We start from the raw sequence: 15938 nt of genomic DNA on the forward strand, positions 1-15938 counted from the left end.
CTCCATAAATCATACTGTCATCTTACTTGCAAAAAGTGATACTGCAGCTTTTAGCAATAAGTTTACTTGGGGATGACTGCATATATAGTAATTGTGCCTATCAAACACTGTCAGTATTTATGACATATATTTTGGAAGATACTCTGTGGTACATTACAGTACCTGTGATATTACAAGCTACCTTTCATCATTTTCATCTGAGCAGCAGAGTCCGTGCATCTAAAGGGTTTTGCTAACTAACCCTGTTTTCCTTCTCTATTTTGCATGCTGTAGACATGACCTCCATCTTTTCTGTTTAGTATCACCACTGATGTTACTTTCCTTGAAAGAGGTGACCTGTTTGCATATGGAACAAAATTGGCTGTCAGTGTATTATGAAGTTAATGAATTTGCCAAAGTTTATTAATTCTGCTTGAGATGCGCTTTTTCACGGGGCTGAGAAGAGACACTAGGGAGCTTGTGGTATCTCATCTTATGTACCCACATAGACAAAGGCACATCGGGAGTCCTGAGCCCATTTCGTGACTTGCCCAGGGCTGAGCACACAACCTGCCCGATTACTTCTTTCAGAAAACTCCGTAACTTCTGTGGGGAGGTAGATGTGGAGTGGAGGACTCAGGTTCTAAAAGACACATAGGAGGAATGGCCCCCTTAGTGCTGGGAAACCCTCTCGGTAGGTTCTTCTTACAGTGGCCATCACAGCCTTCCTCCCAGGCGTGAAGGCAAGAGATGTCGTAGGAGTTCATCAAAGCTGGGCCCTTGACACCCTCCACTCCCAACTATGTCTTTTCAGACATATGCCAGTGAGCCATGACGAGGCTGGCTTTTATCATGCCTCATCTACAGAAATGCTTCATACATGCTCTCTTGTTTTAACAACATGATAGCCATCCAGGACCCCAGCTTAAAAAGTTGGTTTTAGGAAGAAAAGTGGAGTAATAGGGGGAACATTCTCCCCTGCACCTCAGTTTCCCCTGATGATGGAAATAACAACGCCAACCTTTGTAGAGCACTCCAAGTTTCCTTGGAATAAAGTGCTTTATGACTATGTTAGAGTAGCACCCAAGTCTAAAAAAATCCCGGGACAAGGGGCAAAGGGACATTTTATCTTTTACCTGAAATAACAGCATTTGTGATTACTGCCACCCTTTTAATTTCATAACATGCTGATGTGTGTGGAGGAGGGGGGAGAGAGAGAGAGGGAGATACAGCTGCATGTTTTGGCAAATGTCACTGAACTTGTGTTTTGTCACTGTTTTCGTTCTCACCAAAACACCGAGCTATGAACCTGGGCACTGCTTCCCAGGAAAACAGCTAGTCGGCCCACAGTCTGCGAAGGACAAAGTTTACCTTGGAAACAAAACGGTTTGGATTTCAAAAACCTGCATTCAGTCACACATTCTCCACCATAGAAAAAATATATTATCCATTGAACTGTGAAAGACTCTAGAATAGCAGCCAGGAATTTTACATACAAGAATTGGGGATATATTGGTGGCGGTTTTCTGATAGTGTCACTTAAACTGTCACATTTTAACAAACAGAACACCCTGCCTCTATAAAATGACTTAATCCTTAAACTGTATTTATACAAGTATTTATTTTATAAGGCTTAGACATTTAAAGACTTCTAAAGAAGAGTCTTGTAAAGGTAAAAGTATGTGTAAGAAATGTTGAGGTCCTGTGCAACACTGCTAAGTTTGTTCTTTATTTTTTACTTTGTGCTGCATAACAAAAGCCACTAGACTGTTACTGTCTTGTCTGTAACTGTGTTAACAGCATTCCTTAATGATGTATATATATGGAGTGGTCTTCAAGCATAGTGAACGATTTTAAAGAGAAAGTCAATCATGATGGTACTTCTAAAGAGCAAAAAAATTCTCAGTAATGGAGGATAAGTGTATTCCTAAATTACCTGCTGCCCATGTTTTGCAATTTAGGCTCTACAAAAGAAAAAAAGGTAATATTTATATCTTTAGGGCACATACAATATTTAAAAAGGTCCAAAAACATTTTCCTGTTGTGGGAGAGCAATTAACCCTGAACTTAATTACAGATATGAAGAACAGCATGTAGCTATTTCACTAATCGACTGTCCCCCAAAAAATAGAAGGCCATATCAGAAAATTAGGCTCCCTAGTTTATCAACTTGTTTTAATGTTCTTTTGAAATATTTGTTCTGTGTTCTTATGTGATTTTTTGCATGTTACTCATCTTTTGCAACTTCATTTTGGTTTAGAATTAGTCTTTCCTGGTTGAGTAATTAAATTGCGATCCACTCATCTACGTATAAAAGTAGTGTTGTCATGATACCTAACATAGTGATTTTATTTTGTATTGATTTAGAGTTGAGTGTTTGTGACAGCTTTCATCTGCCAGCAGTCTTCACAACTTGCAAAGAAAGCTCCATAAATTGTGATAACATTCTGTGATAATTCTTAAAAGAATCATATATGTGATGCCCTTACAATTTCAACCAACATACTGGAGCTTTTTCTAATTAAATTATTCCTTAGCTACCAAGAAGCTTTCTTTAAATGGCATTGTGCAGCCATAGTACCAAATTCTGCTCCCAGTGTCAGCTGTGTAAGTCTGAAATAACTCTTGATTTCTGTGGAATACTTCAGATTTAACAAAACAGATGAGAATCTGAGGTGATGGTCTAGAATTAAACTTTTCCCCCCTGATTTTATTTTCTTATCTTGATGAACACTATAGACATACGGGACAAGGTATAGATTAACTGAACTGTACTCTCCCAGTGAAAGCAACGGGCATCCCAAACCCAGAAATACATGCAGGACAGGATATGTCCCTTTAAAAGGGGATGGAGAAACACTCTGAAATGATCCTTGACTTCTGCATTAATTGTAACAATGGCCTTGAACGAGACTGAAAATGTTATCCTAATTAAATTTCACCCTGAACTAGTTGAGTATTTGTAGGCAGGCTTCACCTTCCTGTAGCTCCGTAATGTGCTACGTTTATAGCCTAGGAAATAAAGCACTGGCACGAGACTCCTTTTTAATCTGTTCTGTTAAGGGCTTATCACGTTAACTGGCTCTGGTTTTGGGGTTGACTTTCTCTTTTGGAATGGCTGCATACAAATTAATGTCAGTTTTGAAGACTAAGGATACTAAATAAGTGTATCTTTGCTATACAACAAATATGAACTATAATATTCAGTGCTGGCTTCTGATGTGTCAGTAAGTACAGAAGTATCTCGGACACAATGACCTTTGCAACCTTTCAAGCTGTGTAATATTCAAATGGTTTTGTATATACTTAAATCATGTAGAACGATGTAAAACCAGTATGACCTTGTCTAGTCTTCAAACTTAACAATAAAACTTTTGAAAAATGAGGTCATTTTTGAAGCACTTATATTCCAATACCTTGAAGGAGATACAACTTATCTCAGCCTTGCTGGCAGCAAATGCAGAGCAGAGATATGATGTGGCATTTTCCTGGATTCATTTGTGGGGTCTTTGTGGTAGGTAAGTTTGTTTCTGGCAAAATCAACTGTGGTGCTGCGCTCCCTTCAATGTGTTCCCTTTGTTCTTTCAGATAAAAAAGCAAAGGTTTGAATGAGTCTAAAAATATTTTTCTATCTTACTGCTCCCTGAATGAGCACCAGAAATGTAAAGTGACAATTTCATTTCCTTTAAGACAAATTTCTTGGGATATTTATCAATCCTTATCCTCTCTTCTCCACTCCTGCATAGGCAAATTATCTTCTGAAAAGATGAACAGTGGCTGCAGGACCAGTGCTTGCTCACACCCACGCCTCTCTTTGCTTCATTTGCTGTACAGTCTGCTCCCCATAATTTCATAGTCATAGAATGGTTTGGGTTGGAAGGAACCTTAAAGATCATCTAGTCCCAAACCCCCTGCCATGCGCAGGAACACCTTCCACTACACCAAGGTGCTCAAAGCCTCATCCAGCCTGTCCTTGCACACTTCCAGGGATGGGGCAGCTACAGCTCCTCTAAGCGACCTGTTCCAGTGTCTCACCACCCTCAGAGGGAAGAAATAAGTGAAATTAATTCTGAAATTAATTAGAAATTTATTTGTTTACTTAACTGTATCATTTCGATTTCTGAAGAAGCCTACGTGTTAAAAGTAGCACATGGAAAAGTCATTCACTCCCAAATTTAAACAATGAGATTTTTAAAAAAATGTAAAGTTTTGTGTACTTATGAGAGGTGGAACTTTAGTGGTTTACTCCTTACTGATCCAGAATAAGCCCATAGATACACATGCTTTTGTTTCATGTACATTTCAGCTTGTGTCCTTTCACCAAAAATTGTCTTTTAGAGAGAAAAGCCATCCATGACTCTGTGGTGATGACAGCTACCTTGTCTGCCAAACGTGCGGTCTGGAAATTAACAGCGTATCGTCTTTCAACAGAAAAGTCACAGAATTAATGTTGCAGTTTTTTTCTGATTACATATCTCTACCAGTCATAAAAATGAGAGTATAATGGTGCACACAAATGGGTGAATGATGGCTGAATACTAGCGCTTCAGTCATAAATTTCTGAAAATATACATCCTGAATCTTTCTGACTTTTAATTATAAATTGCAACTCTTTCATGAAACATGGAGCCTTTTCCCGAAGAAATGAAAAGTGATTTTTCCTCTCATTCTTCATAATGTAGATCCCCAGAAACTCTAATGAAGACAATGAGGGAAAATAATGAGTAATTCTCTTCAGAATAGCAACTATTTATCAATGTCCATCCTCCCATACCTGTTGCTAATGAGCTCAAGGGATTAACGTGTATTAACACCCTACATCATTATGAAATATGTAGTTTCTGATACTTCTGTGGTAAATACAATGACACGTGCTTTGTGCCTTAGATTCAAGTAACAGGAGGTTAATCCGATCGCTTAGCAATCATTAAGTGACTTGTGATCACATAGCCTTATAAAATAAAATAGGAAAAAATAGAAGATAATTTTACCAATACAAATTTTTTATTATTTTAAATTTGCATTATTTTTTCAATAGAGAAGAACACTTTAGAATGCAAAAGGCTGCTTTAGATTAAGAATATAAAACATAAAGGTAGACTTGCATAAGTCTTTGTTGTGTAGCTTTATAACTACATTTATCACAAATTGTCTTTCAGTTATACATATCAGTATCAGCATCTGAGGAGATTCAAATATATATATTTAAGTGACTCTGAACATAAGAACATGGGAATATGTCTTAGTCTCACAATTTAGCTTGCTAAGAGTGCAGTAAAATGTATTTCACCAGTGTATGTTAGTAACAATACCAGTTGTATTTTCATATAGTATGGATGAATTTAGAAGTAGGCTCCACATGTATGGGAATGTATGGGAAGCACAAATAACCTAGTGAAATAGAGGCGGGGCAGCAAATGGAGAGAATGATCAGAGCACAGCCTGTTCATCACAATAATGTTTCTGATGCTGCGTTCTTGCTGGTTTACAAGCTAATGCATTGTGGTTATCTGAGGTTGCGCATGAGATGATAGGTCAGTAGGCACATTTCTGATGGTCTGATGACTAGATGAAGGATATCAGCCCTCAAAAGACGGTAGGAAATGTCAGTAAACATTTGCATCAGACTGGAAAATCAAAAGCAAACTAAATGAACATCTTGAAATATATTGGTTTTCTAGGATGCTGCAAGAGGTCAGTAGGAGCTGTAGAGAAATGCATTGTGTTGCCTTGACCACAATAAATACAATTAAGTACACAGACTGTTGGGCATAAAATATATATATAATCCACTGAAGCAGGATCAAAGGTCCCTTAAAAAGTGATACAGCATGTTCTTATGAAAGTGTCAGACAATATGATGTAAACACTATGAACCGACACATTATGGACTTTTGTACTACATCTGGCTGGGATGGGTTTACCTTTCTTCACTTGCTGGGAAGGGGCTTTAGGGGAAGGTAGCCATTGCTCAGACACTGGCTGGGCATCAGTGTGTTTGTAGGAACTGGTGACTGATTGCCTTTGCATCATATGATGGCTTTGGTGGAGGGGTTCCCCCTCTTTCTTTCACTCGTTAAGCTGTTTTTATCTCAATCCACAAGCTTTCTCACTTTTGGTCTTCCTAGTCTCTACTCTGTCCCACTGGTGGAAGAGAGTAAGCCAGCAGCTGTGTGGGACTTAGCTGATGTTTGGAGTCAACCCACCACAATTTTAAATGCAGAACATAAATCACGTCTGGGATCTAGAATTACACACACTGAATTGTACAGAAAAATATTTTGTCTGAATCTTCTTCCCTCACTTTTTGCATCAGTCCTGTTTTTCTCTTGAATGGCATTGCCTTTACTATTTTTGACATCGAGACATTCCTTTATTCCATGTGAATCATTACTATATCAGGTTCACAGCTTCATTAGAAGAGGCACTGATAGAGAATTTTTTAATAAGCAATGAAAGAGTGCATTGCTTATATGAATATGATATGTGCATTTTTTTTATACACGTGTATATATATATATGGGCTTTTTCTACAGACCGATGTCTGTAGAAATGACCGATATGTCATATGACCGATGTCATGTACATCATATGTTGTATGGGAACGGAGAAAGCAAAGAGGAAGCAGAAGGGTGATTATGCTTTCCATGTGGTTGCAATACCTGTCACACTCTAATATTTACAGAACTGCCCAAATAAATCCGGTGTGCATCAAGAGACTCATTAGTGAGTCTAGGAGCTAATTCTATTTCTAGTGAACCTTTTGATGAGGGTAATATCAGTGATGATTTGACTATATTGCCCCTTCGTTCACTATTTTCTTCCATTCGTCACAGAACAGACTGGAGAAATTAGGATTTGTTGTATGGAAGCCATACTTGTTAGAGTTCTTGTTTCTGTTTCCAGGATTTGTGGGTGTTATATAATTTGGGGAGTAATTTTCTGTTATGTACACACAGAATCGTAGAATCACTGAATGGTTTGGGTTGGGAGGGATCTTCAAACATTATCTAGCACAACCCTCCTGACATGGGCAGGGACGTCTTGCACTAGACCAGGTTCCTCAAAGCCCCATCAAACTTGCCCTTGAACACTTCCAGGGATGGGGCAGTCACTACTCCTCTGGACAACCTGCTCCACTGCCTCACCACCCTCAGAGTGAAGAATTTCCTCCTATCTAATCTAAATCTACTATCTTTCACTTTAAAGCCATTATCCCTTGCTCTATCGCTACATGTCCTTGTAAAAAGTCCCTCTCCAGCTTTCTTGTAGGTCCCCTTTAGTACTGGAAGGCTGCTAGAAGGCCTTCCCAGAGCCTTCTCCAGACTGAACAGCCCCAACTCTCTCAGCCTGTCTTCATAGCAGAGGTGCTCCAGCCCTCAGATCATCTTCGTGGCCCTCCTCTGGACCTGCGCCAACAGCTCCGTGTCCTTCATATGTTGGGGACCCCAGAGTTGAATGCAGCACTGCAGGGGGTGTCTTACAAGAGCAGAGCAGAGGGGCAGAATCTCCTCCCTCGACCTACTGCCCACGCTGCTTTGGATGCAGCCCAGGCTTTCTGGGCTGCAAGCACACATTGCCGGCTCACATTGAGCTTCTCGTCAACCAACACCTCCAAGTCCTTCTCCTCAGAGCTGCTTTCAATCCATTCTCCGCCCAGCCTGTACTTGTGCTTGGGATTGCCCCGACCCACTTGCAGGACCTTGCACTTGGCCTTGCTGACCTTCATGAGGTTCTCACACACCTACCCCTCCAGCCTGTCAAGGTCCCTCTGGATGACATCCCTTCCCTCCAGTGCGTTCAAACACCACACAACTTGGTGTCATCTGCAAACTTGTTGAGGGTGCACTCAATCCCACTGTCCATGTCGCTGATAAAGACATTAAACAGCAACGGCCCCAGTACTGACTCCTGAGGAACACTGCTTGTCACTGGTCTCCAATTGGACATCGAGCCATTGACCATAACTCTTTGAGTGTGACAATCCAGCCAATTCCTTACCCATCAAGTAGTCCATCCATCAAATCCATGTCTCTCCAATTGGAGACAAGGATGTCTGTCAAATGCTGTCAACAAGTCTCAACAAGTACAGTGTGAAATTTTGCAAAAGTCATGCTGTAAACTACCATGTCAAGAGGATGAAAGTTTCTCTGCTGCTTCTAGGATAGCACCTAAACCTACAACCTTGGCAGAACCCATCCCTGCTGCCACTCTGTGCTTCCCAAGGCAGTCTCTTGCAGTGGCACAAGGGATCCAAGCATGTTGGTAGGGTTTGTCGATGATGTGGTGCAAGTCAGGGCAAAGCCTTAGGTGAAGGCAGAGGGAGCATCTTTGTCAGGGCCTCATCTTCTCACCTTGGCAATCTAAAGCTGAGCACATATATCACTCAAATTGGATGTTTTTCCTCACAGCTAAAGCCTCAGTAAGCTCCCACAGACAAGCACCTGCAAAAGAGACAATTTTTGTCTGATTTGTAGCTGTCATTTTATACCAGCTGTGGCTCCAGACCCATATATTCATCAGTGTGATTAGTCTTTTTTTTTCTTATTTTCTTACTCTTTAACACTTTAGAACTAGCATTTCAAGGACGCTAATTAAGTTCATCAACCTAATCTAGCTGTTCATTTTATGTATGCTGACATAATTTTCTTCCATTTAAGAGAAATAAGAGGGAATGGGGAGGGCCAGAGCTTATTTGTGGGTATTTTATTTGTGTTCCTGGTTTGTTTAACTATCTTAGCTTAGCATCTCATACAAAAATGGAGTTCTCTTCACATGGGAACAGGCAGCATTACTTGAAAGTCAGAAGCGCTTCTGTGTTTTAAAGCTGTTTTTTCCCTTTACTGAGTGATTTGCAAGTATTTTATTAAAAAAGCCATCACTGACCGGTGACCAGAATAAATAAGAAGGTTTTCTTGTTCACAGAGATATTCAATTTCCAGATAGGAGTCAAAGTGGCTTCCAGAAGAATCCGACCCAATATTTATATAATATACATATATAGCACATGTCATTCACCACTTGCATTGGCTGCTCCACCTTTCCATTTCTTTCCAGTTTCTGAGCTGTAATAGAAAGTGTTGTTTAGCTGTGGGAATGAGACCATCTATTCACAAATGGCTTTTCACTAAGAACACATTTAACTGTAACGGTCACATTCCCCAAATATTTCTGGGAGTCTAAAACCAGACTTCCAAACCAGAGCAGCCCAGGAGCTAGGTGTGATGTGGTGAAGGAGAATGTGCCCAGTCCCAGTGCAACTGCTGGGCTGACTGAATGGCATGCACAGTTTACACCTGTAAACACAGAGCGGGTAACAGGAATGGCTCAGTAAACATGTCCCAGTTAATCCCTTCGTGGTATAAAAGACTGCACTTCAACTAAAACTGTTTGGATATTTTTAAACATTTAGCAATCTTTTCCCTAGCCTCTACCACAAGCATTCCTCTGGCCTGCAAAATACGTGTTTGTGGTTAGTTTCTTCTCCAATGGGTTACATTCTATTCAGATTAATGTCTGCAATGCATTTGGACTGTCTGAATTAACTAACATGTTCCCAAAGTCAGATAATGGACTGCTAGAAGTCCAAGATGAGATGTATGGCACTGGTCTACAATCCACGTCATATCAAATGGAAGGCCTGCTTGAGAAATCCTTGATCCTAACGGCCCAGAAAACAGCCATATGAGTCAACACTTTGAATTCAAGCAATCTCTTCACAGAAGTAAGGACTTGTTTAAGTTGAAGGAGAGTAAAATATGCCAATAGTGTTCCAGGACTGGCTATGCGTTGCTCAATGGGTGCCATGCTCCTTTCAGGCACCTAGGCAACAGCTCAATGTTACCAGGGCTCAGACAAACACTTCTTAGTTATTACCTGGTATCTCCCATAAGTGACTGTGAAATCATCTTGCACTGAAAAATCTTCATTGGTACACAGTTTGATAGTACATTACTGAGGACTGTGTCATGGCTGTTTCTTTTTTCCGTATTTTGAGCCCTCTTTATATACCCGTGATCCTTTTGGTTGTATGCCAATGTCACAGTGAATCAACTGAATGTGTTGACACTTTCGCAGCCCAGATCATCTCCTGAAACGCAGCGAAGCAGTGTTTTCATTGAAGAACAGAACAGGCAAAGGCTCGTTAGCATTCGGTTACTGTCTCAAGACAGCCTGGACTGGTTCTTCCCTGCCAGCGAAACATGACTTTGAACCAGAGAATTACCTTGGGCAGTGCTGTGTGCTTTGATGAACATCCCTTTTTCTATTCATTTGCCCCCCCAGATAAGAGTCGTCCCCTTTAGCTCTACAGCAAAAACGTTGGTGGGACCAGCCCCCGATCCCAGTGTATCTCACACAGATCCTTGTGCTTGCTCTTCAGCACTGGAGAAAGGCAAGGTTTCAACGACACTTTCCTGGCTGCACAGCAGTAACTGAGCTCTCTTCAGTTAGACCCCTGGCACAATTTTTAGGACCAGGCAAGCAATGCTGGTAAAGCCATACTGAAGGTGACTCCAGTTCCCGCTTTGCCTCAGAGTCCCTGACCCTTCCCATGGTGTTGGCTTGCCCTTCTCTCCCCAGTCTGGAGCACACAGAAACCAAAATAAAGGTGGAGGGAGAGGAGAGGAAGGATTGGGCCCGGCCGCTGCATGCAGCTATTCAGACCATGAGGCTTTATGAACTATGACCATCACTGCCAGAAACAGCATAGACAGAGCCAGCACCGCCCATTAGAAAATGGTGCTCCAAGGCTATGAAGTATAGAATTTGTTTTTAGAATTTTTCTCATCCAGTTTATTGGTTCTGAATATTCATTGTGGAAGGACTGGAGGGAAAAAGCGTAGATCATCATCTGAACTTAACCCCCCAGCACATATGTGACTCTTCAGGTCTTCCAATCTCTAAGGTGTCTTCTAAGCGTGGCCTGGCTCTGAACAGTTGAGTTACTTTTAATTAAATTAATTAAGTTAAGATTAATTTTATAACCAACTGGGTTGAAAGACTAATTCATAGAACACAATTCTGGCTGAAATTATTTCAAATGTCAACATTGCCTTAATACATCCTAACTATTTCACAGGGGCTCCTTCTTCATCTGTTTTCATCTTGAGACGATCTGATCGCATGCAGTGGAATTAGTTACTTGGAGAATAGGAAAGATCATACCCATGAATACTAATTCTCAGCCTTTATTAAACTGAAGTTAAGGAGTGGCATGGGGGGAGGAGGAAGAGAAAAGCAGTGCCTGGAAATGCAAACCAGAATCTAAGATATATCTGCACAAGCAAGAGGAACAAAGCTGTGAGAGGGACTTTTTCTCTGCGTTCTCCTCAAGTGTGATAAGGGCAGAACAGCAACGCATGTGTGTGTGCACTTGTGATCGACTTCAGTCAGGGGAAAGTGAAGAGGTTTGAATGGGACCGCTACACAGACTGTAATATGCAGAAGCAGAAGCAACTGCATGACCAGCAGCTTTGCCTATGTCTTCACCATAACAATTCTATTCCTGTTACATTAAAATCTCTTAACTGATTATGCAAGATCTTGTTATGTGATCCATCATTGCAAATAAGATAAGAAATCTCAGCTGTACTGCTCCTTATAACAGTGTTTGTTCTTTGTCCCATGTTAATTATTCCTTGCAGCTGACAATGAAACACAAAGACCAAAGAGTTAATTTTCAATATAATGAAAAAATCAGTACATGCAAACATGTTCCATGTTACTTCGCTTATTTACCTAGAAAAGCACCGTTTTGTTTCGCTCTGTGAATACTTAAAAGCCAGGCACTAAATAAAAGGTGAGAACGAAAGACACAAAGGAAAATACCAGATTTGTTTGCAAACCAATGAGGACTTGCCACAAGCTGCGCTCAGAGAAAGCAGTAACGGAGCAGAAACTTTGTAGGTTTTCTTTCCGTAGCCCCACAGCTTTGATGGTGCCTTTCCCCTTGCAGCATAGCCCTGCTGTTGCCAGCACACCATGCGCCACAGTGGTGTTGGTGTGCGACTGACCTGACAGTGAGGATGGAGACACCTCATGAAGCCCATCCTGACCTTCCCCAATAGCTGTGGCAGAGGGAGGAGGGAAATCTGCCCTGGAGGTAGCTGACTGCCTCTTCTCACAGGAAGCTCTGGAAAGGACTATGAGTGGAGCACCCTAGAGACACTGGGGAGACCCACAAGAAAACCATCAGGACTTACTGCAAAATAAGTCTCCTGGTGTCAGTGAAGCTGTGAGCAGGATCTGGCCCATCAGATGAAGAAGAAGGGCCTATAAGTGGTTGCTCTGGTGCACTGTGGTACCTACCGTGCTCTCACACGTGTCCACAAGCGAAGAGTGCCATCCATCACCTAAAACTCATCTGATTCTGCAGTATCGCCAAACACCTATTTTGCATATTTCCAGGTGTCCATTACGTTTGGACTTCACTGTCAAACTCAAAGACAACAATAGTCAGCCTTTCTCTACTTGTACATTATCTAGCTCACGATTTTTACCAGATCTAGGAGTCCCTCAAAGACATGCAGTTTTTTCCCACCGTCCTCTGCAGTGACTTCAGCTCTGTGTTCATCTGTTTTTGTTTTGTCCTGTTCTGTTTTCTTTTCAGATTCCATTAACTTGCACAGGACTTGTGCACGGCCTCACATTCAGTATGTACTGAAGTGCTTTAATATATTGTGGTCCCTAAAAGCTGTTTGTTGATCTTAACCCAATTAAGCAAGAAGTGAGGAAGTGGAATTACTAGGTATCACTATAACCATATATTTTTCTGAGAATATTGCCTAGAACTGATGTATCATTCAAATGTATTTATCAAAAATTAAAAGTGGATCTAATTCAGATCTTCCATTTACTTTCAATAAGGCACTTTTAAATTCATAAAATTTAACATTTGCTAGCCAAATATTATGCAGGCAGCTGACACTATTTATTCAGAGGATGACTCTTACAGTTTTATGGAATGCCATACAATATTTGAGGATAAGGCTTATTCAGTCCATTTTACTGAAGCCATGCCTTTTCTTCCATCCTTCTGTGGCCATATTTTGAGAGAGAGAGAAAATGAATGTGATAAATGCAGCAAACAATTACTATCAGGAGAGAGGTAATGCCTTATCCTCGCGGCCTGAAGGAAGGCAATGAATGCTGAACACCTTAGCATTTTTTGAAGTTCAAGTCTCTAACTGAGGCAGTATTTCGTTCTTTATAAGACATGTGAAATGCAGCTCATAAAATTATACCCATTATTTGAAAAAAAAAACAGCCTTTACATGATCAAAAGCACTCAAAAGCAAGGGTCTCCTCATGCTTAATTTCTATTGGTGTAAGTTCTGCATCAGTAATAGTAGGAAACCCAAGGAAGACATGTTTTATAATTCAGATTATTATTTCTCGCTTCTAATCATGGTTCTTAATTGCATACATTTTCAGAGGTGTCTGAGTCTGGATATTTCACCTAAAAATACTAGAGCTTCCTTTGGAGAAAGTATCTGAAATAACATGATGGTGATACAGATGGGATTTTTTTTTCTGCAAGACGCCTCCGTGGATTCCTCATTCTGTGGAAATTATTGCCCTCTAAAATGAGCAATCCTGGCAAAATTTATTTCCCTGGCTTCTTATCACGGGAAGGAAGGTGAGAGTCCCATCTGACCAATAAGATCATGACCAGGTTGATGTCCAGCAACTTGGATCCGTATTCTTGTCTGTTTGGTAACTGTGATTCAAACTGGCATCTCGACTGGAAATTTCAGTGTAGAACTGAAAGTTTCTCTTGTGCTACAATCACCCATTGTACTTCTGATTGAGTTTGGAATAACTACAGTGGCTTAAAACAATATGATATGCTCTTTTAGGAAGTCACCATAGAGACCACCTATCTTGTTTTTGCAGGGAATGGTTCATTAGATGAACCTCATTAGATGTTCTCCTTAGTGTCTTCTGAGACATAACAAACAGAAGTAACTAGGGCTTACATTTAAAGACATGTAATTCCCTTGTAAGAACGAACATAAAGTTTAAAAACTAGTTAATATACATTGTTAAAAAAATAGTTAATGTATATTTATTTGGTTTATGTGTCCTTGGCTTATCAGATCTGACACAAAGTTTCAACACGAACTCTTTTTCACTTTTTTCAAATATGTTTTAATATAACCAAGGGCTACCCCATTTCACTAAACTCAAACTCTGCCTAAATAATAATGGAATGTATATTGTACAGGTTTATTTTTGGCTATTTACCTTCTTCTCACTGTTTATTGTTCTGCAGTCACAAGGAACAAACCTCCTCAGAAGAGAAGCTTAACCCAGAAACTGTCAGCATGTATTAATCTTCATTATTTCAAATCTTATATACTTTTTTTTATGAAATATTGAGGCATTCCCACATGACTGGCTGAAAACATTTCCCTTCGAAGTGTAAAAAATGTCTAGCATCATTTGCTTAACGTTTTCATACACGCTTGCACTTTCACAAATGCACACATGTACTCAGGGGGAGGCAGGATTAGAAACTCATCTGTTATAAAATGAACAATTTGTGAAGGCTGTGGGACTCTCAGACAAACAGGGATTTATTAAGCAAACAAAACCGTAGGCTGGTCATTAGGAAAATGTTCTCAGCACTGAGACTGATTAGATTGTGTGGGCATGACAAGTCCTAGGTACAGAGATTGATGTGTATAGCCAGAAGTGAAGTCTTTATCAGTTGCAGTATAAATCTGTTGATTTGGTTTCAGGGAGAACATGAATGTCACTCCAAGAGGAAGACCAAAATTCAACTCACACAAGGCAGGCAGCTCCTTTGCTCTGTCGAGGGCAGGCATGAAACAGCCTCGGACTCTTTTTGGTTAGAAAAATGCCATACAATATGCTGTGCATCAGCAGACCCGTTCCGTGATTTATTTATGTAGCAGATGTAATTGTTGACAAAAGTCAGTAAAGCTGTTTTCCTTCAGAGGATTCCCTTCAAAGGCAACTCCAACTACATCCCAGGTGACTGCCACTTCGTTCCTCTGAGTACACAAAATGGAGAGCATGTTTCATTTTCCCAAGGCACATCACAGCACCAGGCTCTCTGAAGCTCAAGGCAGACTGCCATTGCGCTTAGCTTGGACTGGTAGCAATTAGAGTGACCCGGGATTTCTCAGAACTACGACATCTTTGGAAACACAGCTTTACCTCTGTTGACCTCCGCAGCTGCCAGACTGAACAAGCACTATAGGACTAAAAGAATAAATTAACTTAGTGACTCCTTCAAAACAGTATTGATTCAGGAAGTGCAATAATGGACGACTGCTTCCTCAAAACCTGTGCTCTGTTCAACTCATCGAACAGACTTACAGGAGACTATTAATTCAGTAGGTTTTATAACATGATTTAATTAATATAATAGAGACAAGCCAAACCGTTTCAAACACATGCAATATAGTATCTTTTTTTAAAAAAAAAGTGTGAAGAGTCGTATTTCATGTTATTGTGACATTTTTTTCTTCCCTTTTTCTTTTCTAAGAAGGCAGAAGTATATATTCATTCATTGTAAAACAAGTTTAGTACAAAAGCAAACCTCGTCAAGGAAAGAGAGTGAATAGGTTGCAAAGTCAGAAGGACAACTGAAATAGATATCAGTTTATTGAATACCACAGTTGTCTGAAAGATTTGTGGACTCTAAACTTCAGAAGAGCATGGACTGATTTAAACCAAAAGAAGGTAAATTTAGATTAGATATAAGGAAGAAATTCTTCACTCTGAGGGTGATTAAGCACTGGAACAGGTTGCCCGGAGAAGTTGTGAAGGCCTCATCCCTGGAACTGTTCAAGGCCAGATTGGATGAGGCTTTTATCAATTTAATCTAGTAGAAAGTGTCCCTGCCCATGCAAGGGAGGTTGTGCTAGATGATCTTTAAGGTCCCTTCCAACCCAAACCATTCTATGATTCTGTGATAGCCACGTGTC

The sequence above is a fragment of the Tauraco erythrolophus genome, chromosome Z, assembly GCF_009769465.1.
Source record: "Tauraco erythrolophus isolate bTauEry1 chromosome Z, bTauEry1.pri, whole genome shotgun sequence".
In the NCBI taxonomy this organism is placed as follows: domain Eukaryota; kingdom Metazoa; phylum Chordata; class Aves; order Musophagiformes; family Musophagidae; genus Tauraco; species Tauraco erythrolophus.